Consider the following 24867-nt stretch of genomic DNA (forward strand, 5'->3'; position numbering starts at 1 on the left):
TATATTTGATGCTCAAATTTATATCAATTTTAGTGTATCCAAAAGTAACATTAAAGTTTGAAGAATTAAGTTATACTTGAATATATTTATAAATCAATGAGTTCATTTTATAATAATTTTATAAAATATATACCAGCAAGAAATGTTTTTTCTTCCCAATCGATGTCAATTGTTGGATTAGTTCTAGATTTGGAACTCAAATTTGTACTTGCTGGGCTTGACATTTTTTTAAAGTTGCAAGTCTTTTTCTTTCCTTGACCTGTGCTGTCATGGATTCAATGCTTTTGATTTTCTTTTCAGCTTATATAACCAAACCTTTCTTTCTGGAGACTGGTAATTTTAAGATTAGAATTCTTTGTCAGAGAGGAATAAAACACTGACTGACCTCAACCTTTTTCATTTTGTATCTCAGTTTTTATCTAAACTCTATGACTGCATCAAGGTCCAAAGTTTTTAAAGATACAAATTTCTTTTTTCCCCTTTTAGAGAAAATAACATCAACTAAAAACTCTTTCTGTCTGAAATACATTTACTTTTGTGCTTGAAGGAAGCTAAAATGACTCTTGAATCTTTATGCAAAAGTGTTATTTCAGTGACTTGACTTGGGTGCCTTAGCTGTTCTTAGAACTAGTGTATAACTGCTAAAATTTGATTTATAGCCAGCATTATTTAAATAATACCAATATATTTTGTGTGTAATAGTCTACAGTCAGAAGAATACCTTCTAAAATAAATGTTCTCTGATATTTTATAATTTCTAGATTAAGATAAAAATCACCTTCAAATTTAAGGTCTCTAGGATACTTATTAAAGATAGTGGGAATATCAGTTGGAATAATTCTAACAACAACATGCATAACTATCATGACAGTTATCACAGTAATTTTTACATGCCAAGTAGTACTGCTGCCACATAATTTCTTTACATGCATGTCATGAAATAGTGTGGAGTTAATAACCACACTAATATCCAAGGTGTGACTATGGATTTTAGTAAATGAAGCATAACAGGTAAATATGTCAGAAGAGAAGGTAATATCCAGGAATAGAAAAACCTGGTTTTAAAAAAGAACATCTGAGTGAATACTTAAATTCTAATAATTAGGATAGTGTGAGAGAATACCCATGAGATAGGTGTTAAGAAAGAAAAGTGAAACTTAGTTGAGGTGGCATACTTTTCTTTAATCCCTACACTTTGGATGCAGATACAGGTAGATTGCTATACAAGTTCAAGGCAAGCTATTTTATATATGAGTTCCAGGTCATTTAGGGGTACAGAGTGGATCTCTGCCTCAAAAAAGAAAAGGAAAAACAAGGTGAATAAATTGGGGGTATGTAGACCAGTAAAATAAAAGAAAAGTAAACATTTTACAGGAAGAAAGTGCTATGATCAACCAAAGTATGGAAATCATGATAAGCAACAAACAACAATCCCACCAAATATCAACCCCATGGAATGAATAGTATTGCCAAGTAGGCACTGTGCTTATGACTTCAGTCTCTGTGAGCTCATATGATCCTCACTTAGTTGATTTAGAGGGCCTTGTTCTTCTGGTGCCCGTTATTCCCTCTGGCTCTTTCTGTAAGCAGAGACTGCTCATTCATTTCATGGCTACTCAAACCCCCACAAAAAAATCAGACAGAAACTATATTAATTAACACTACTGGGCCAGTATCTTGGCTGTATTCCTACCTAGCTCTTATATCTTAAATTAACCACTTTTATATTAATCTGTGTATTGCCATGAGGCTGTGACTTACCAGCAGGGTTCTGGAAATATCTTTCTTATTTAGCAGCTACATGGCATCTCTCTTACTGCATCTACTCTATATAGATCTCTGTTCAGATTTCGTACTTGGCTTTACTCTGTTAAGCCATTGACCAAAACAACTTTATTCATTATCCAATAAAAGCAACATATATATACAGAAGGACATCCCACATCATCTTTCTGCATTGAAGAAGGATTTTTTTTATAGAGAACTCCCATTTATACTCTTTCTACATAATGTCTGGTTGCAAGTCTCTGTATCTGTTCCCATATGCTCCAGGATATTGTCCGAATAAGGCACTCATCTATGAATATAGCAGAATGTCAATAGAAAACATTTTATTGATTTTTTTCCTTTTATAGGCCAGTAGTATTTAGTTTTATTATAGGTCTCTTGGCTATCTAGTCTCACTTTCTTGGTAACTGAAGGAGAGTTGAATGTGGGTTCCTTTTCATGGACTGAGTCTAAAGTCAAATCAGATATTGGTTGGCTACTCCCACAAGTTCTTATTCCCCCATTGCCCTAGCATATTTAGCATGTCGAACAGATTGTAGGTCAAATGTTTTGTGTCTGGGTTGATATTCATATTTCTCTTTTAGTAACCTGCAAAGTACCTTCCCACAACATAGAGACAAGAACACAAGGGTGAAGGCTCCATGTAGGCACCAAAATGACTTCTTCATGTTCAATGAATTATATAGATATTGTCTATGGTTATGGGGCCAAGTTGTCTATTTGCAGAGACAAACCCTTTGTCTGAGAATCAGGCTGGTCTATTTGGGTAATTCCTTGTCACCACCCCATTCCCAACAACAACTCAATTGAGTACAACACAATCCTACCACTGGAAGCCTCATGTGTCTACAGTAGATGATCAGTAAAGACTCCTTATCTCCCATTACTAGGAGTCCTCATTAAGATCACCTTCATAGATTCTAGGACATTTCCACTGCAGTAGGTTTCTACACCAACCCCCAAATATTCAATTCTAGCCTTACTTCCCCATACTATCTCCCTTCATCCTATTCCCCCACCACCTGATCACTCTCCTGCTGTTCTTTCCTGTCTTGGGCCCACCTGTAAAATCTGTTGTATTTTCCCTTTCTGGTGAAATTCATGTGTTCCCCCCAGACCTCTCCTCTTTTCCAGGTTTGATAATCATTTACTTAATGACTAATATCAAATGATGAGTGGAAACATACCATATTTGTCTTTCTGGCTTTGGGTTACCTCACTCAGAATGATTTTGTCTAGTTCCTTACAACTGACTGTAAATATCATGATGTCATTGTTTTTAACAGCTGAGTAATATTCCATTGTGTAAATGTACCACATTTTTTAAAAATATTTATTTATTTATTATATGTACAATATTCTGTCTGTGTGTATGTCTGAAGGCCAGAAGAGGGCACCAGACCTCATTACAGATGGTTGTGAGCCACCATGTGGTTGCTGGGAATTGAACTCAGGACCTTTGGAAGAACAGGCAATGCTCTTAACCTCTGAGCCATCTCTCCAGCCCCATACCACATTTTTGAAATCCATCCGTTAATGGATGTGGGCTGATATTTGACAACAGGCAACAGGCCCTCACTTGCCTAAACTGAACTAAACCAGCTGTTTGAGCATGTACTATGGTACTCCTGAGCTAATCTAGGTCTGGCAATGGACCCCAGCAACAACTGCCAATCTCTGGGACAAGATGATCTAAATTAGTCTCCAGCCACCATGAAAGACGGACTGGTGCCAGTGCTGCTGCTTCCCCTCTCCTGGGTGGATAAAAGGTGTATAAGTCTTTCTCCTTCCTGAATAAACCAAGCCTGCTGCATTCAGCCTGTCTCCTGGTGTCTGAGTCATTGACCCTGAGTCTATTTGTCATTTGTCCCCAAGACACAACTTGTGAGACAAAGCAACATCTGGCACCTGACCATAGTGTGTGATCCTGGCATGATTAGTGAGTGACCCTCACTTGGATTATGGTCATTTTGATGTTTGGTGGTGAGTAGGCCCCTAAGTATTTTATGTTTTCTCAGTCTCATCCTGAGTAAGTGCTGAGACCCCTCCTCCTCTCTGCTATTTATGTTCATTTTTCTGTACCTGTGAGTAGGGAGAGACACTCTGTCTGAACTGGTTCATCCAGTGCTTCCATATAAAGAATGATTACCCAGGGAGCAGAACAAAGGCAGGCGCCAGAATGTCATAATCTAGAGACACCATGTGGGCATATGGCTCTGATCTAAAGAACCATGGAATTTCCCCACTAAGCACAAGACAAGAAGTTCCCATACACATTTCTCTCCCTGTCTGTCTAGGCCTGTTTTAGTCTCCCCTCTCATTGTAAAATGGCTCATATTGGGACTCTCAAATCCCTTTTAATCAGATGAGCGGTCCGGGCCAGAACTGTAGACCTAAAGATGTTTTGGATGGAAGCAGTGGTGTTAGTGTCATGAATTTCTTTAGAAAGCATGTGGGAGCCTAATCTTTGGATGCACATTTTCTTTCTGACCAAGAAAAGAGTGACCCCCTCAATTATCTTTCATCCTAAGGCTTTTTGAACTTTGCCAATTTTTCCATACCCATCCAAGATAGCCCTATTCCTCAATGGGCAAACCATGCAAAGGCTGGCGGATACAGGTGCAAATGCAACCATACTTACTGAAAATTAGGCACTCCACTTCCCTCATCAGAAACTTAATCAGGGCTTGCCAATTAGCAGCATAAGGGGGTAAACAAAACTAAAAAATGACCACCCATCTTGTACACTGGAAAGATTTGAATGGAAATAAGGATGCAATTCAACCTATTATAGCCAATGTACACCATAACCGGTGGGGATAGGATATCCCGGAGGACATTGGTGGTTGTCCTCACAGGAGATGACATTAATGACATTATAGTCCATCAGAAGGTGGTCATGGTGCACTGCAACCCTACTCAGGATCCACACCCCAATTCTAAGGACCACTGCTCCCCTACGATCTTTAGACATTCTACCTCCAAGTCCTTTTTCCATTAAATGGCTCTTGGTCCAAGATATCTGGGTGAAACAGTGGCCTATTATTGAGACCAAAGTATCCATATTAAAAACCTTGATGACTGAATAGCTAAGATTGGATCACTGTAGGGCCTGGGTCTACCCTTGTTCCTGGGGTGCATCTTGAGGACAGTTTCTGGTCAGCTAACTAAGCATCTTGTTAGTTCCTGTGCTCTCCCTGGCCTGCCTGGTGATTAGCTGTAGGGCATTGACTCCATTGTTGGTATGGTAATTTCCCACCTGCCTGGGCAGAGGTCCTTGTGCAGCACTTAGGTACTTAAGGACTTCCCCAAGTCTGAATAAACAGCATTCGGCTGATCTCCTTATGAATGACCCAGGTCTCTTTGTGTGTTCTTTCAATCTCCAGGCCCTTTCCCATCGCGTACAGTACAGTGGCGTGCGAACTGTATCGAGGGTATAACACAAAATCGGGTGTTACAGATCACAAAGAACCATCCATTAATAAACACAGTTACCCTAACTTCTTAACACCAAAAAAAAAAAAGTCTGGAAAATACCACCTATTTCAAAACCTCAGGGCAATTAATGACCAAATGGAAAGAATGGTATCAGCCCAAACAAGCTTGCCATTTTCTAGCACCATTCCCTGGTGTGGGAAGTACTTCTATATATGTGTTGCTTTTGTTGGTTAATGAATAAAGTTGTTTTGGCCAGTGGCTTAGCAGAATAGAGCAAGGCAGGAATCCTAAGCATATACAAGAGGAAAAAAGGCAAAGTCAGAGAAATGCCATGTAGCCACTGAATAAGAAAGACACCTGGGGGAGTCAGCTAAAACCTTGCCAATAGGCCACGACCTCATGGTGATGCACAAATTCATAGAGATGGTAATTTAAGATATAAAAGCTTATTAGAAATATGCATAAACTAATAGGCCAAGCAGCATTTTAATTAACAGTTTTTGTGTGATTATTTTGGGTCTCGGTGGCCAGGAACAAAAAAGCAGCCTCCATCTACAGTTCTCCCTTCTCACTATATATTAATCTTAGATATTAAGATGCTATTTCCTTCAAATTTTTTTGGCCCCACAGGGCAGGAACTACTTTGCCTTTATGGTTTGGGAACCCAACATGCATAGACCTGTCCAGAGGTTTCAATGGACTATTCTGCCCCAAGGAATGAAAAATATTCCTTTCATGTGTCAGCTTTTTTTTTTTTTTTTTTTTTTTTTTTGGTTTTTCGAGATAGGGTTTCTCTGTGGTTTTGGAGCCTGTCCTGGAACTAGCTCTGTAGACCAGGCTGGTCTCAAACTCACAGAGATCCGCCTGCCTCTGCCTCCCGAGTGCTGGGATTAAAGGCGTGCGCCACCATCGCCCGGCCATGTGTCAGCTTTATGTTGCCCAAACTTTGATAAATGTCTCAAAGGATATTTTTCTAGTCCATTACATGACTTGCTGCTGACTCACCTTAGCAAGAAATATTTGCAAAAGGTGGTCAATTTGCAGTCCCAGGATCTATCCTCTCTAAAGCTAATGGCAGCACCAGAAAAGATCCAGACTGTGCTACCCTTCTCCTTCTTAGGATTTTCTATTGCTAAATATATTCTGCCTCTTAACTTAATACTTAACACAAAGGATAAATATATCCTCATTGAGTTACAGAAATGATGTGGAGCTGCCAATTAGTTTAAACCAATCCTGCTTATCCCTGAACTAGAGATGAAACACTTGTTCTCCTTGAGGGACCAAGGTGCCCCTTGGAAAAAAGTGACCCTAACTTAAGAGGCAAAAATTGTTCTATAAAAAAAATATTTACTTTGTTATCAACATTCAAGTTGTAGCATCATAAAACAGAACAGTGTCTCCCGGCACTGTTTCTCTGGACACCAAAGGCATTCCTTGGTGTATTGTGGCAGGAAGACCCATTAATGTGGCTTCATCAAGCCCACTCTGATCTACACAAAGTTACTTCCAAGTTTGACCAGACCTTTCAATTTGTGCTCAAGAAGTAAATGCTTACCTGGAGAAAATAGGGGAGAGAACCAGAGAAAGTAATATGTTTCTTTCCATTAAAAAAATACCCAGGCATTATGAGTGGATACCATACTCTTCTAAGAGAAGATGGTCTCTGGGTTTATGGGATCAATAGATAATCACTTCCCAAAGAACAAAATCCTGGCTGAACCCCCTTCTCTACTGATTGAGATTCCAACCTACTCCATACCATCATCTAGGTCTATCTCCTATGTGACTCTAGCCTTCCCCGATGCAAATAAATCCAAATATGAAATATTAATAATAAAAATACAAAATGAGGAGGACATCACACATGTAACACATAATTCTGAGTCTATAAAATGAGAGGAATTACTGGAGCTCTTGAAAATCTTGGTTGAAGGCCAAAATAAGACCATTAGCATATTCTCTGAAAGTCAATATACTGTAAAAGAAGCCCATGACCTTGCCTTTTCAAGATTCCCTAAATTCAATTGCAAGTACAATGATGTTAATACACGATCTGTTAGGTTAAAGAAGTTATCTATGGTATTTGTCTCACATTCATTCACACACCAAATTACCAGGAATTTTGGTTAAAAGAAAATGATAAGACAGATGCTATAATAATGACAGCATCTATTGGCTTGCTAGAACAAGCTAGGATCCTCAAAACTAACATAAACTTCTTCTTGAATTACCAGTTTCTCAATGCAAGTACCTGTCCAGGTCCTGTGAAACCTGTGTACCATTCACCCTCCAGAGAGTGGTTGTTAACCCCTGTGACCTGCTGCCTATGCTTACCCATGCCCTTGCATTGCCAGGGGAAAAGGAAGCTAATGCTATTAAAGCCTTAAAACCAGCAATGTTAATAATGGGGGTGCCATGGGCCATAAAAACATAATGGCCCTGCTTATACATCATAGCAAGTTAATGACTTTGTGACTTCTTGGATGATCACTCACAGTACAGGTATTCCCAACAATCCCCAGGGCCAAGATGTTGTTGAGCATGCAAACCACACAATTAAGGAGCTCTTGTTCTGTGTAATCTCTCCTAAAGCAAAGCAGGACCCTATTTTGGCTTTGGTGGAAGTACTCTTCTGTATAAATTTCCTCGGTTTTGATGAAGCAGGGTTGAGTCTGGCATAAAAACATTGGGCTTACTTGCCATGGGCTATAGCCTTGTGAGTGGTGAGATGGAGGGACCTCATCACTCTCCAGTGGCAATCCCAGCTTCACTCCTGACTCAAGGGCTAGGATATGCTTGTGTCTTTCCATAAGGAGCCACCATGCTGATATGGGTACCCTCAAGAGATGTTCAGCTTGTCACAGATCAGGTAGCCCTGAAAAAGGAGAAGGTCCAGGAGAGGTAATGTATTTGGTCTACTCCCTGCTCCTAAATTGTCCCACCTTTGCAGAGTATTTGTAGGCCCTTGTCCTGGTGCTCCCTGTTCTCTTATCCATAACCATTGACTTTCCTTCATATCCAGCTTTATTTTCCTCCAGTGCAAGTCTGGGATAATCTTTCATGGATCATGTCATCACAGCATGAAAACTAGGAGGCACCTGGTCCACAAATAAAATTTTCTGATTTACCACAAATGTTTCCTCCACCATTCCCTGTGTATGATTATATAATATGATCATGGGAGACTTTCATGGTAATGCCACCAAGGGAACCAACCATGCTTGTCATGGAGCTTCTTGCCCCCCTCAATGACTTCAAATTTCTAAGGGATCCTCTAATGGTATCCTGACTACTTTTACCTTGATGTCCACAGATGCAGACTGCACACCTCCATAGGACTTCCTATCCCTTGAGAATATTACCAACCTTCTCTAGGCTCTTGGTGGTCTATGGATTATCTGGTACAGCCTAATAATCTCAAACTTGGCTTATGGAAGCTCACTTCAACTGATGCTCCCACCTTACTCCACATGTTCTCAGGCAACCCATAATATCTCAATCTGGTTATATCATGGGCAACTGGGATTTGTGTGACCCCTTCGATTGTCTTGATTTATGTCCCTTAACATTTTTAATAGGATCTACTTCCATAGAAAGTATTCTAACAAATGAATGCTTACAAAAAATAGTATAGTGCATGTGACGTAAACACATCAAAATACTCTGTGTCAAGCCCCCCTTCTCTCTGGTAATTAATGCCTCCAATGTCATCTATAACCTTAATTGCTCTCTTGAGACACACTCCCTAACAACCTTCTGGCTGGAACACTTAGCAACAACCATTCTGATGAATTAATCAGAAGTCATCTGGATTCCTGTTGTCAATGCAACCTTTTTCCACACCATTACCACTATGGTTCAGATACATATAACAAATATAAATAGACTAAAATTAGATTTTGGAATCACAGCCACCAATATTGTGTCCATTGTGCTTGCAATAGAAGGAGTGATAGCTGGAATGGTATCACTAATGCAAGCAATCACCATGCTAATACATTAAATCAAATGGTTGCTCAGTCTGCTGAGGTTTTACATGCCCAAGAGGTAATAAATCAACACCTTTATCAGGCCATACACATATTACAACAACAAACTGACCTCTTGGCTGAGGAATTAACATTGATAAGAGACATGTCACTGCTGAATTGTGACCTTCAATATAAAACCATGTCTCACCCAATACCAGGTTTCTTATGCCTCCCTGGAAAGACTTCAATTAGCTCAAAATATTGTCAGAAAGAAATTCCTAAATTATTCCATATTACTCCAAGAACAAAGTCATCAATAAAATATAACTAGGGTTCAGACCATGTCTTTGGAAATTGATTAATTAAAGTATGGGATAATTTTAAGAAATCCCTTTATCTTTCCTGGTTAAGTGGAGGACATATAAAGCTTTTCTCTTTCTGAATAAACTGAGCTTGGTGCATTCAGCATGTCTCCTGGTGTCTGAGTTATTAACTGGTTCCTACATGTCCTTTTATCCCATGGGGCAGCTCAGAGGGAAAAAGCAACAGAGGAACATCTAGGATATTTCCAGATTCTGGCTATCATGAATAAAGTAGCAATGAACAAGACTGAGTAAGAGTACTTGTGGTGGTAGGATGCAGTATCCTTTGGGTATATGCCTGAGAGTGGTGCAACTGGATCTTGAGGTAGATCAATCCCCAAATTTCTGACAAACTATCATAATGATTTCCATAGTGTCTGTACAAGCTTTCAGTCCCATCAGCATTGGATGGGTGTTCCCTTTGCTCTGCATGTTTGCCAGTATGTGTTTTAGCCATTTTGACAGGTATAAGGTAGAATGTCAAGGTAGTTTTGATTTGCATTTCCCTGATGGCCAAGCATGATGAACATTTATTTAAGTGTTTCTCAGTCATTTGAGTTTGTGTACCCCATTTTTAAATGGTTTACTTCAATTTTTGATATGTACTTTCTTAGTTATTCACATATTTTTGGATATTAGCCCTCTATTGGATGTGGATTTGGAAAAATTCTTTTCCCATTCTGTAATTACTCTCTTTATTTAGCTGATAATGTCTTCTGCCTTACATAAGCTATTCAATTTTATGAGGTCCTATGTATTAATTGTTGATCTTAATGTCTGCACTATTCATATTCCCTTCAGGAAGCTGTCTCTTGTGCCAATACAATTAAGGGAAGGGTGCTCCTCACTTTCTCTTCTATGAGAACCAGTGTATCTGGTTTTATCTTCATGCCTTTGATTCAATGAGATTTGAATTTTGTGCAGCATGTTAAATCTGAATCTATTTGTGTTTTTCTACAGGCAGACATCCAGTTTGAATAGAATCATTTGTTGAAGATGTTAGGTTTTTTTCCTGTGTATATTTCTGACTTCTTTTCAAAAATCAGGTGTCCATATGTGCAATCAGAGGTTTCTCTCCTGTCTGCTAGTTCCCAAATAACCAACTACTCAGAGGTTTAATATTACTTATAGATGCCTGACTGGTGACTCAGGCTTATTTTTAGCTCTCCCTTACATTTAAATTAGCATATATATTTTTAACCTTGTTTTGCCACTGGTTTGTGGCTTGTTACTTCAGTTTTACATGTGTTACTTCCTTGTTGTCTGGTCAGTGTATCCCATATTTCACCTTTATTCTTATCTACCTCTGCTTAGATTTTCTGCCTGGCTCTATCCTGCCTTGCCATAGGCAAAGCAGCTTTATTTATCAACCAATGAGAACAACATATATTAACAGCATACAGAAAGACATCCCACAACACATATGCATGTGCATTTATGTCTGGGTCTTCAATTCCATTGATTAACATGTGTGTTTATAGGCCAATTCCATGGTTTTTTTTTAATTACTGTAGCTTTGTAGTACAACTTGAAATAGAAAATGGTGAGACACTTAACAGTTTTTTTTCTTGTTCTGAATTGTCTTAGCTACTCTTAAGTGTTTTGATTTTACATATGAAGTTGATAATTGTCCTATTAATATCCATGAAGAATTGTGTTGAAATTTTGATGGGAATTGAAATTATAGATTGTTTTTCATAAGATGGTCATTTTTACTCTGTTTATTCTACTGATCCATGAGCATGGGAGATATTTCCATCTTCTGATATCTTTTTAAATTTTTTCTTGAATTTGAAGTCTTTCATTTGCTTGATTAGAGTTACTCCAAAATGCTTTATATTATTTGAGGCTACTGTGAGGGGTGTTGCTTCCTTAACTTCTTTGTCAGTTCATTTGTCATTTGTGTATAAGAGGGATCCTGATTTTTGTGACTAGTCACTTTGCTAAATGAGTTTATCAGCTCTAGGATTTTCCCCTGGTGAAATTTTTAGGGCTACTTCTATATACTTTCATATCATCTATAAATAATGATACTTTGAGTTCTTCCTTTCCAATTTGTTATTTTTTATCTCCTTCAGTTGCATTATTGCTCTCGCTAAAACTTTCAGTAGTATACTGAATAAATGTGGAGAGAGTAGACAACCTTTACTTGTTCCTGATTTTAGTGGAATTGCTCTCAACATTTAATTTGATGTTGAGAATAACCTTGCTGCAAATTGCTGTTATTTTGTTTAGGTGAATGTCCCTTGGTTCTCTAATCTCTCCAGGTCTTTTATCATGAGAGGGTGTAAAAACATTGGAATAATGTTTGTAAATGTGTGATCTAGTGATTCTTTGGACTTCCTCGGTGTCTGTTGTTGTATCCCTCTTCTCATTCCTGATATTTTTTAATTTTGATTATTCTTTCTGTGTCTTTTAGTTAGATTGGACAACAGTTTGTCTATCTTGTTGATTTTTTCAAAGAATCAACTCTTTGTTTTATTGATTCATTGCATTCTTCTCTTTGTTTCTATTTTATTGATTTCAGACCTCAGTTTGATTACCTCTTGCCATATACTCTTCTTGGATGTGCTTGTTCTTTTTGTTCTAGAGCTTTCAGGTGTGCTGTTAAGTTGCTTGTATGAGAACTTTACAATATTTTTTAGGTAGACACTTAATGCTATGAAATTTCATCTTAGCATCATTTTCATTGTGTCCCATGAGGTTAATTATGCTGTATAGTTATTTTCACTGAATTCTAGATAGCTTTATTATTTTGTCTTTTTAAATTAATTTTACGTACCAATTACAGTTTCCCCTCACACTCTTCCTTCCACTCCCCCGCGTCCCCCACCACATCTACTCCTTAGAAAGAGTAAGGTCTCCTATGAGGAGACAACAAAGCCAGGTACATCAAATTGATGCAGGATCAAACTCTTCCCACCTGCATTAAGGCTAATCAAGGCATCCTATCACAAGTAATGGACTCCAGAAAGTCAATTCTTGAAACAAGGATAGATACTGGTTCCACTGCCAGGGGTCTCACAAACAGACCATGCCACACAACTGTCACCCATGTGCAGAGGGACTAGTACAGTCCCATGCAGGATCTCCAGCTGTCAGTCCAGAGTCTCTGATCTCCCTCTAGCTTGGGTGAGCTGTCTCTGTGGGTTCATATGAAAGACCAAAAACCCCAGGATAGCCAAAACAATCCTGTACAATAAAAGGACTTCTGGAGGCATCACAATCCCTGAATTTAAACTCTACTACAGAGTTACAGTACTGAAAGCAGCCTGGTATTAACATAAGAACAGACAGGAGGACCAATGGAACAGAATAGAAGACCCAGATATTAATCAACACACCTTCAAACACATAATTTTTGACAAAGAAACAAAAAATACAAAATGAAAAAAGCATATTTAACAAATGGTATTGGCATAACTAGATATCAACATGTAGAAGAATGAAAAAAGACCCATATCTACCACCATGCACAAAACTCAAATCAAAATAAATGAAAGACCTCAACATAAAGTCAGCCACACTGAACCTCATAGAAGAGAAAGTGGGAAGTACACTTGAATGCCTTGGCACAGGAGACCACTTCCTGAATATAACCCCAGAAAGAAAACCATAGTCTATTCACTCATAAGTTGTTTTTAAACATAAAGCAAAGAAAACCAGCCTACAAACCATAATCCCAGAGAACTTTTTTTAGAGATTATAAAAATTATACATTTTTATTTCTTGTTTTTCCGTTCAAAAATTTACACTTCCTCCCCTCCTCCCATTCCCCTTCTGCTCCCCCACTCACCCACCTCCCTCCCCCTCCCCCCTTAAGAGAGGGCAGGGAACCCTACCCTGTGGGAAGTCCAAGGCCCTGCCCTCCTACATCCAGGCCTAGGAAGCTTTGCACCCAAATATACTAGGGTCCCAAAAAGCCAATACATGCAGTAGAAATAAGTCTCAGTGCCTTTATCAATGGCTTCTCAGTCAACCTCCATTGTCAGCCACATTCAGAGAGTCTGGTTTGATCACATGTTCCTTCAGTCCTGGTCCAGCTGGATTTGGTGAGCTCCCATTAGAACAGGCACACTGTCTCAGTGGGTGGACCAACCCCTTGTGGTCCTGACTTCCTTGTTCATCTTCTCCATCCTTCTGCTCTTCAACTGGACCTTGGGAGCTCTGTCCATTTCTCTGATGAGGGTCTCTGTCTCTATCTCCATCTGTCACCAGACAAAGATTTTATGGTGATATTCGAGATAATCATCAGTGTGATAGTGGGGCAAGTCCAGTTCGGGCACTCTCTCCTCTGCTGCCCAAGGACCTAGCTGGGGACATCCTCGTGGACACCTGGGATCCCCTCTAGAGCCAAGTCTCTTGCCAACCCTAAAATGGCTCCCTTAATGTAGATATCTTCTTCCCTGTTTCTATATCTGTCCTTCCTCCATCTCCACCCTCCCACTCCCCCAAGCTCTCTCCAGTCTTTCCTTTCTCCCTTCTCTCTCCCCATCTCCCCTTCCCCCATCCCCATCCCCACCGCTACCCCCATGCCCATGCTCCCAACTTTTGCCCGGCGATCTTGTTTGCTTCCAATTTCCAGGAGGATCTATATGTTTTTCTTTGGGTTCACCTTGTTATTTGGCATCTCTAAGCTTAACGAACTATAGGCTAAATGTCCTTTGTTTATGGCTAGAGTCCACTAATGAGTGAGTACATACCATATTCATCTTTTTGGGTCTGGGTTATCAAACTGAGGATAGTGTTTTCTATTTCCGTCCATTTGCATGTAAAATTCAAGAAGTCATTATTTTTTACTACTGAGTAGTTCTCTAATGTGTATATATTCCACACTTTCTTTATACATTCTTCCATTGAGGGGCATCTAGGTTGTTTCCAGATTCTGGATATTACAAATAATGTTGCTATGAACATAGTTGAACAAATGCTTTTGTCGTATGATTGGGCATCTTAACCCACAAACCTATGAATACCTTATTTTCGACAAAGGAGCTAAAAGTATACAATGGAAGAAAGAAAGCATCTTCAACAAATGGTGCTGGCATAACTGGATATCAATCACTTGAAGAATGAAAATAGATCCATATCTATCTCCATGCACAAAACTCAATTCCAAATGGATTAAAGACCTCAATATAAATCTGACCACACCAAACCTTATAGAAACGAAAGTGGGATGCAGACAAGCAGACTGCAACACATGAGCACAGGAGGCCACTTCCTATATATAACCCTAGTAGCACAGACAACAAGAGCAACATTGAATAAATGGGACCTCCTGAAACTGAGAAGCTTCTGTAAAGCAAAGGACATTGTCATTAAGACAAAAAGGCATCCTACTGAATGGGAGAAGATCTTCACCAACCCTGCATCAGACAAAGGAATGATCTCCAAAATATATAAAGAACTCAAGAAACTGGACATTAAAATCTAATTAACCCAATTTAAAAATGCGGTACTGAAGTGAAAAGAGAATTCTCATCAGACGAAGTTCAAATGGCCAAAGGACACTTAAGGTCATGTTCAACCTCCTTAGTGATCAGGGAAATGCAAATCAAAACAACTTTGAGATATCATCTTACACCTGTCATAATGGCTAAAATCAAAAACACCAATGATAGCCTATGCTGGAGGGGATGTGTAGTAATGGGAACACTCATCCATTGCTGGTGGGAATGCAAACTTGTGCAAACACTTTGGAAATCTGTGTGGTGGTTTCTCAGGAAATTGGGAATCAATCTACTTCAGGATCCAGCAATACTACTCTTGAGAATGTACCCATGAGATGTCCAATCATATTACAAAATCCCAGAGAACTTAGACAACAATGAGGACACTAAGAGAGATTTACATAGATCTAATCTACATGAGAAGTAGAAAAAGGACAACATCTCCTGAGTAAATTGGGAGCATGAGGATTTTGTGGGGAGGGTTGAAGGCAGAAAGGGGGGAGACAGGGAGAGGAGAAGAGAAAAATGTAGAGCTCAATAAAAGTAAATTTAAAAAGTCTTCACATTGAATTGGAAAATCTGAATAATTCTTCCATCTCTGTCACTTATTAGACAAATGACCTAGGAAAAATTAACTATCATCTTTAAACATTTTTTTATGTTTGATGTAGGGGCAATAATCACTGTAAAGTTTATTTCATATAATTGGTAACAAGTCAAATGAGATAATAGATAACATATCATTATTCAACATGTCAGAAATGATTTTCATCTTCTCATAAAAAGCATTAAATGATAGCTAATTATTACAATAAAATATGAATAATCATTAAATTATGTTCTGTCAGTGAATGTTGTATTATTTTTGGCAACACTAAAATATTTTATTTCTATATGACTTAGTATCCTGCTATTTTGTTCCTATAAAACCAACTGAAATTAGCTCACTCCAATCTAAGTAAAAGCAAATAAAAATTTAATATGTGTTTTCCCCAGATATTATTTGAGGTTTATACGAGCACCATGGCATACATGAAATCATTGAAGTAGACTAAACATAGTAATATGGTATTATCTGATAGCATAAGTCTTGAGATTAATGTTGAAGTGATTTTATTCAGTAACTAGATTACATTTCATTAAAAACGTATCACCAAAAATTTATCAGAAAAGGAATTCTCAAGTTCTTCCATGATTAGGAAAGTTGATTCCAATATGGTTCAACTTTTGCACAGCAAATATGAATAAATATGATAATACTAACTGCTTTACTTCTCAATGTTAAGAGTTTATATCTTTCATACTGATTAAATATAACGTGTATGACACCAAGAAAATCATCTCTGTCATGATATTTTTTTCTATGACTGGAGATTTCCGCTTACAATATTGTCTTAAATATCTACTGATATCACAAAGGAAATAAAGCTAATAAAATTAGTGGGCATGGTTCAAAATGTTACCTATTTAAATCTAATTGTCAGAGAATATTAAAATATTAACATAATTAAGGATAGAGATACATATGGGCATTCATTCCTTCAATTAGTGACTTATATTATTTATTTGCTTGAATTAAAATTTTAATGTCATTATATTATCTTCATAAATGTACCACTATGCTTTGTTATCAATCATTCTTATATCCCAATACCTTCTTTCACTTTCTCCCAACTCCCTCCACAGTTGGTTCCCTTTCTTTTTCCAGTTAATGTCCCCTTCTTCTTTCCTATTATGTGTAATCCATTGCTCTAGTTCCCAGTCATGATATCCTTTCCAGTTTTATGACCTAAACATGCATATATGGACACAAACATGCATACACGGGAAGTTTTTTTTTTTATTTGGGTCATTTTTTTTATTGTTTTAGATTATTTTATTTCAAGTGCATGAGTGTTTTTGCCAGAATGTATGTACTGTGTGTTTGATACTCTCAGTGTTCAGAAGAGGGCATCAGGTCCCCTGGAACTGGAGGTACAGAAGGCTATGAGCCATCATTTTGCTACTGGGAACAGACTCTTTGTCCTCTGAAAGAACAAGGGCCTTAACTGCAGAGCTACCATTTCTACAGCCAGAATTTAATCCCTTCTAAATAAAGTCATTTTCAGTTAGCCTCCCCTTCCCTTTCCTTCCTCTTCTCTTCCTTTCCCCTGCCCTTCTCTTTTCTCTGTCTCCCAATTTAAGAATCTGCCTTTTTAAAGAATGGATTTGTTACACATTTAAAAAATCCATTGATATTTAGTCTTTGTTTTTTTGCTAGTAATACTGTCTTGCTCACAGTAGCTCCTAGCAATGATACCTTTTTATATTTAACCTTTATGTCATAGCACTGACATGGAGATTTATATTTTAAAAAAATTCTCTAGACCAAAAATATTGTCGGATGTGGGAATGTCATATATCAATCTGTTGATTTCATTGGTTAATTAATGAAGAAACTGCTTTGCCTGATAGGTTAGAAAATTATGTAGGCAGAGTAAACAGAACAGAATGCTGGGAGGAAGTGAGGCAATCGTCATGCCTATCCTCTCTGGCAGACACCATGCCGCTCCTCTCCAGGGCAGATGTGATGAAGCTCCGGCCCAAGATGGATGTAGGCTACAATACTTCTCAGTAAGCTACTGCCTCATGGTGCTACACACATTAATAGAAATGGGCCAAGCAGTGTTTAAAAGAATACAATTTGTGTGTTGTTATTTCGGGGCATAAGCTAGCCAGGTAGCCGGGAGCTGTGTGGCAGGAACGCAGCCTGCAGAATCAAGCAAGATACCATTTTTACATGGAGTAATTAAATCTTGATTCCAAGCTTGTTGTTTTATAAAAACATTGCATTTTTCCCTTTAAGAAATCTCATTAAACTATAATAGTGCCTGCAGAGTGGTGAAATTATAAGTGAACATTACATAAAATTACGAACTTCTCTCTTTCATCTAAGTATTTTTAAAATTAATTATTTGGTTATTTTAAACCTCAACTTAGGACTGGGGCCATTGCTAAGTGGTAGAGTACTTGCTTATGTTATGTGAGATCCAAGGTTCAAACTTAGAGTAGGTGGGAGAGAGACACTGATTATAACTTACCTAAGAATTTAAAACTTAGAGATTTTTCCCACTCAATATTATTGCAAATGTCTCATAATTTTACTTCATATGCATAATAATTATCACATTTTTAATGGAGAGGCTCTGTTTGATACAGATTTTTTACGGGTTCCTGATGTAGGATTTCTCTCTAGTAGATTGCTAAGGTAGAATAATAAGATTATCTTGTTCAATATCAAAGAATCTCTTCTTTCCCTTTTCTTGGCTCTTATTTTTCCTTATTATAGACTATTAAAGGTATCATACAGTGGTCTAAGTCAGATAACTACCCTTTAAAGTTGGGCACTATGAAAAATATGATGGATATATATCAAAACTCATGGATGTATATATAAAATGTAGATGAAAATATATATAATTAATGATGCCATTCTTCTACTTCATATGCTAAGCAATAAAGTCTGGTTCTATTCCAATATAGATTGTTGGACCATGCCCTCCTGAAGGGTTGCTGTGAACACCTTCAAAAAATCACTTCACTCAACTGCCAACTGAGATGAATCTAGCACACAGGTTATATCATGAAAGACCTGATTAACAGTACTCCCATACAGCAGGAAGCCGTTTGGAGAGAAATAACTGCGCCCATGTTCCCATATATTGTGTATAAATGTTCTTTCATGTTTAAAGGGGGATATGATATAGACATGAATAATTTGCATTGAAATGGATTTTGCTTTAGTGATTTAAATTTAAGCCCAATTTTGTTATATGTATATGTATTTCTGATATTGGTTAAGGTATTGTGATTGTGTAGTTCATTTAAAAATGTAATGTATATAGGTTGTTAATGGATAATCATTAATAATAGTCAAGCTTGTAGTCATGTTAGATTTTCTAGATATACAGAGATATATTTCAGTTAGATACGCATTCTTCATATCTTTCAAAGGCTACAGAATATGACATTTTAAATGTTTTAATAACTTGGGTTTTTTCATGACAATGAGACACATCTGCTCCTGGCAGCACCAATCTACTTCAAGAAGAAGATGGGCATCGAAGAGGCACCTTATGGAGTTTGATAGCTGTTTGGGCAAGAAACTGCTCTTGCCTGGACTATTGCATAAACTGGACACAGAGAATCCTTAGAGAGAGGACTGCTGAACTTGCCTAAAGGTGAGATGATCTTCCGGTGTTCCTGATTCATAAAAGAGTCTGTGAGACATTCTGCAGGACACAGCAGATAGTGACTGAACTGCCTTTGAAATTCCCTCCTTCATGGAAATGTCTGCTGGATATTGTGGGCCTGTAGGCCAAAGATGTATGTCCCAACAGTACAGAGGAACTTTGGGTGACTGTCCAGGTAGCGAGATGTCTCTCATTTCTAGAGTTTGGAAGTTGCTTATTTCTCGTTTGCTTAGGTAATATTATATCCTTCTGGAGTCTTTCATGGAGTTGAAGAATAGATAGACAGTTATAGTTGTTTTCCTTTTTTATGATAAAAGATAAAATAGATACAAATATTGTACCTGTAATTCTTACTTGATAACTGTTTTGTTATATGTAATTTTGCTATGTTAAAGTTAAAGTCTTCCTTTTTTTGTTTAAACAGAAAAAGGGGAAATGATGGAGGAAGGTCGTTGGTTAATAAAGAAACTGCCTTGGCCCATTTGATAAGCCAGCCCTTAGGTGGGTGGAGTAAACAGAACAGAATGCTGGGAGAAAGAGGAAGTGAGGTAAGATACCTCAGACAGACACCATTTTCCTCTCCTCTCTGGGGCATATGCAGTGAAGCTCCGACCCAGGATGGACGTAGGCTAGAATCTTCCTGGTAAGCGCACCTCGTGGTGGTACACACATTAATAGAAATGGGCCAAGCAGTATTTATATGAATACAGTTTGTGTGTCATTATTTTGGGGCATAAGCTAGCCAGGTGGCTGGTTGCTGGGTGGCAGGAACGCAGCCCGTAGCTCCTTCAACAACCTAGCCCATTTGGATGTTCAACTTCCTAGACCTGGATGGAGGAGGAGAGGACCTTGGACTTCCCACAAGGCAGGGAACCCTGATTGCTCTTTGGATTGGAGAGGGAGGAGGAGGGGAAATTGGTGGAGGGGAGGAGGTGGAAACATTTATGTAAAAATAAATAAATAAATAAATAAATAAATAAATAAATAAATAAATAAAAAGAATATCTTTTATGGTAAGGTATAGGTAAATCCTTGACTTGTTAGTGCTTGTTTCTTTAGAATAAAAACAATTTAGAAGTATTTAATAGGCTAGTAAACCTTTTGGAAGCACTAAGCAATTCTGGGTGTGTTTTATCTATGACTACTTTGGAATGAATGTATATTTGTGTATTTGAACACGTAAAATATATTGTTAATATTTTCTAAATTTGATTATAACTATTGAGAATTTTTAAAAGTTAAATGGGCAACCTATAGAGCACTTATTTTATTATCTTTTGTTACATTTATGTTTAAATAATCCCCTAAAATAAATTCCAAGATAATTTTTCATGTTATCTTTCCCCTTTATTTTTTATTTTATGTGCTTGAGTGTTTTACCTACATGTACATCTGTGCATGACATACATGCAATACCCATGGAGGTTAGAACAAAGAATTTCATTCCCCTGAAAGTAGAGCTATAGATGATTGTGAGATGCCATGTGGATGCTTGAAATCAAATCTGAGTCCTCCGTAAGAACAGCTAGTGCTCTTTACTGCTTTGCCATCTCTGTAGCCCCTCCAATTAAAAAAGAAAATTATAATGCTAAATTGCACAGTATTTCTGTTAATTGACCTAAGGATGCAGTTTTTCTCTAAAATATGCTTTTTTTAAATTAAAAAATTGACACTATTTTTTGGGACAAATTCAGAAAGCATATAAGAGAAAGTTAAAAAGAAACCCTAGTATTGTGTTTCATGAATGTCACACCCCAAGTCTGTGTCAGGCATCAGGTACTGACCACACAATGGAGATCAAGTCCCTTCTATGGGTAAAACCTATCTGGGAAGGCTAGTGACAAAAAGAAAATTGTAGAATGATCATACCCATGCTGTATAAGATGGATTTCCACCATGAAGTCATGGATATTCTAAGAAACGCTGGGTGGTAAGAGTCAGCAACACATATTAGGAAAGGGTGTTTCAAGTCAGACAGAATTATGCTGAGAGCAGAGGAAAATGTATTCAATTTTGGGACTTTGAAAAAATTATGATGACAAAATTTAATAAATGATAGTAAAACCACTTTAGTGATAAGAAGAAACATGGGGGTAAAGATTACATTAAGGTCCTTGTATCTCATGTTAAAGCTGATGGCTTATACATTGTGATTTATTAGAAATCAATACATGTTCATAGGCCTCTGATTTAAGTTTTACATACACACATATTTAAAACAAAATAGGAAGTAGGACTGAGTTATTTATGAAGCTGTGATTTTTTTTAATTTACTTACATAGATATATTCATGGACCATCTATTACATGTTAAGTACCACAGTCAGTGCTGGTGATATCGTATGAAATAAACAGGAAAGTACCTGCTCCTGAGATATTACATTCTATGGGTATGGAGAGATACTAAGTGTTCTGAGATGGTAACTGTTCTAAAATAACAAGGTACCGAATTCTCCTTAGAGGCCTATTATAATTTGCATTTCTTAGAAACAGATTTTGAGATCTGTTCTTGGACATGGAGCTTGAGACAGTTCCTTCAGGGAACCTTTAAGGGAGTGTGAGTAAGCAGCATAATAAAGCAAGGACAGAAGCTAGGCAAAGATGCAGTTTCAACTGGAGACTAATCATAGTTCGTTTCCAGGGGAAGCTCTTGAGTAAACACTACAGTTTTCTATCTATCCCAGGAAGTATGGAGAGTTGCTAGGTTATTGGTTCTCTTACAGTAGATCAATTCAAGTTTGTGCTTCCCTTACTAAGTTTCTACATGATACTGCAACCAGGAAACAGAATCATTTACAAAGAGAAAGTTGCAGGATTTCCAAATTTTCCTTTTTCTTTATTTTCTTTTGCCTTTTAAACAGTATGTTCAGGATCATTGGTATCTTTTTAGACATTTTCCCAGTTCCCACCAGATCATTCTGGCCTCTTAGATTCTTTGCATCATTCATTCATCTACTCCCTGAGTAGACCTTCCACTTGCTCAGCAGTGTGATGATGAGCACTAACTGATTATTCCTAAGAAGGGCAATAACTCACCAAGGCCAGCTGGCCTGGGTCAGAAAAAGCATGGGATAAAACTGGACTTGCTGAACATAGCGGACAATGAGGACTACTGAGAACTCAAGAACAATGGCAATGGGTTTTTGATCCTAATGCACTTACTGGCTTTGTGGGAGCCTAGGCAGTTTGGATACTCCTCCTACTAGAGCCGGATGGAGGTGGATGGTCTTTGGACTTCCCACAGGGCAGGGAACCCTGGTTGCTCTTAGGCCTGACAAGGGAGGCGGACTTGATTGGGGGAGGGAAATGGGAGGTGGGGTTGGGGAGGAGGCAGAATTCTTTAATTAATAAATAAATAAATAAATAAAAAATTAAAAAAAGAGTGATGAGACTAGATCCTGGGGAGAGATAACATTGTCCTGTTAAAAACTCACCTCCTTTAAGGCCTGTGTATTATCTTTAAACAGCAAGTCTGTTCTTTTCTAACAAACGTAATTGGTGATTTTTTTTTTACTTTCAGAAAGCTAAAAGGAATCTTGAAACTCAATTGTTTTCAATTAGCATACAAATTATTTTGTGTAATTATAGCACTTTCAAACACAGTTTGTTTTGTTGGTCATTTCCCCTTTTTGCCCCATCCCTTTGGCCCAACCCCCACCACCTTGTACCTTCCACCACTAGTTCTCTGCCTTTTGTTTTCATATGGCCTGGCACTATTGCCCTCCATCTTCCCGTTAAAATCTCCTATATACCTCTATTAGTCCCCTTGCAAGTTTAATGATGAATAATCTTAATCAAATATACATAAAGACATACAAACATGCAGACACAAAGTCTCTCTCTATCTCTCTCTCTCTCTCTCACACACACACACACACACACATACAGACCTTTATCGTATCAAAGCCTGCCATTGGTGATTTTTCTCTAGTTAAGTCGAACATCCTAAGTCTTATCAAACAGTGCTATAATATAGGGATCAGGCATTTGAATGCCCAGAAAAGAGGGGTCATTCTCTTTTAAATCATCACTGTGCTGTGATTGTGATTGTTCTGAGTTAAGAGATGAATGAGTAGATTCTCTCACAGAGATAACAAGGTCAGATTATGAACAATCTGTTGTAATAGGAGCAGCAGGGCTGCGTCCCTGGTACCCGGCCGCCTGCATGGCTAGCTTATGCCCCGAAATAATTACACCAAAATAGTATTCTTTTAATCACTGCATGGCCCATTAGTTTTAGCCTCTTATTGGCTAGCTCTTACATATTGATCTAACCCATTTCTAATATTCTGTGTAGCACCATGAGCTGGCTTACCAAGGAAGATCTTAACCTGCGTCTGTCTGGAGTGGGAGAATCATGGCGACTACCTGACTCAGCTTCTTTCTCCCAGCATTCTGTTCTGTGTACTCCACCCACCTAAGGGTTGGCCTATCAAATGGGCCTAGACAGTTTCTTTATTAATTAACCAATGAAAGCAACAGATTAGAAAGAAATCACTCCCACATCATTTCCCCTTTTTCTGTTTAAACAAAAAAAGAAAGGCTTTAACTTTAACATAGTAAGATTACATATAACAAAACAGTTATCAAGCAAGAATTACAGTTACAATATTTATATCTATTTTATCCTTTATCATAACTAAGGAAAACTATAACTATAACTAACCATTCTTTAACTCCATCAAAGACTCCAGAAGGATATAATATTTTCTAAACAAACAAGAAATAAGAAAACTCTAGAAATGACAGAGACATCTTGCTGCCTGGACAGTCACCCAAAGTTTCTCTGTACCGTTGGGGCATCCATCTTTGGCCTACAGGCCCATAGTGTTCAGCAGACATTTCCATGAAGCAGAAAATTTTAAAGACAGTTTAGTCATTTTCTGTTGTGTCCTGCAGAATTTCTCACAGACTCTTTCATGAGTCAGGAACCCACAAAGATCATCTCACCTTTAGGCAAGTTTAGCAGTCCTTTTTCTGCGGGTTCTTTGTGTTCAGTTTATGCAACAGTCCAGGCAAGAGCAGATTCTTGCCCAAATGGCTACTCAACTCCATAAGGAGCTTCTTTGATGCCCATCTTCCTCTCGAAGTAGATTGGTGCTGCCAGGAGCGGACGTGTCTCATTGTCATGAAAAGTCCTAAGTTATTAAAATATTTTAAATGCCATATTTTGCAGTCTTTGAAAGATATGAAGAATGTCTATCTAAAATATATCTATGCACATCTAGAAAATCTAAATAACATGACTACAAGGTTGACTATTATTGATGATTATCCATTAACAACCTATATACGTTACATTTTTAAATGAACTACACAATACCTTAATTAATATCAGAAATACATATACATATAACAAAATTGACCTTAAAATCCACACCAATGCAAATTACTTATATCTATATCATATCCCCCTTTAAATGTAAAAGAACATTTATAAACCATATTTGGGAACACTGGCGCAGTTTTTTTTCTCCAAACTGCTTTTTGCTCAATGGGGGCGCTGTTAATTAGATTTTTTATGGTATAACTTGTGTGCCAGGGTCATCTCAGTTGGCAGTTGAGTGAAGTAATTTTTTGCGGGTGTTTACAGTAATCTTTCAGGAGGGCGTGGTCTATCA

This window comes from Chionomys nivalis, chromosome X (assembly GCF_950005125.1).
Source record: "Chionomys nivalis chromosome X, mChiNiv1.1, whole genome shotgun sequence".
Taxonomy (NCBI): domain Eukaryota; kingdom Metazoa; phylum Chordata; class Mammalia; order Rodentia; family Cricetidae; genus Chionomys; species Chionomys nivalis.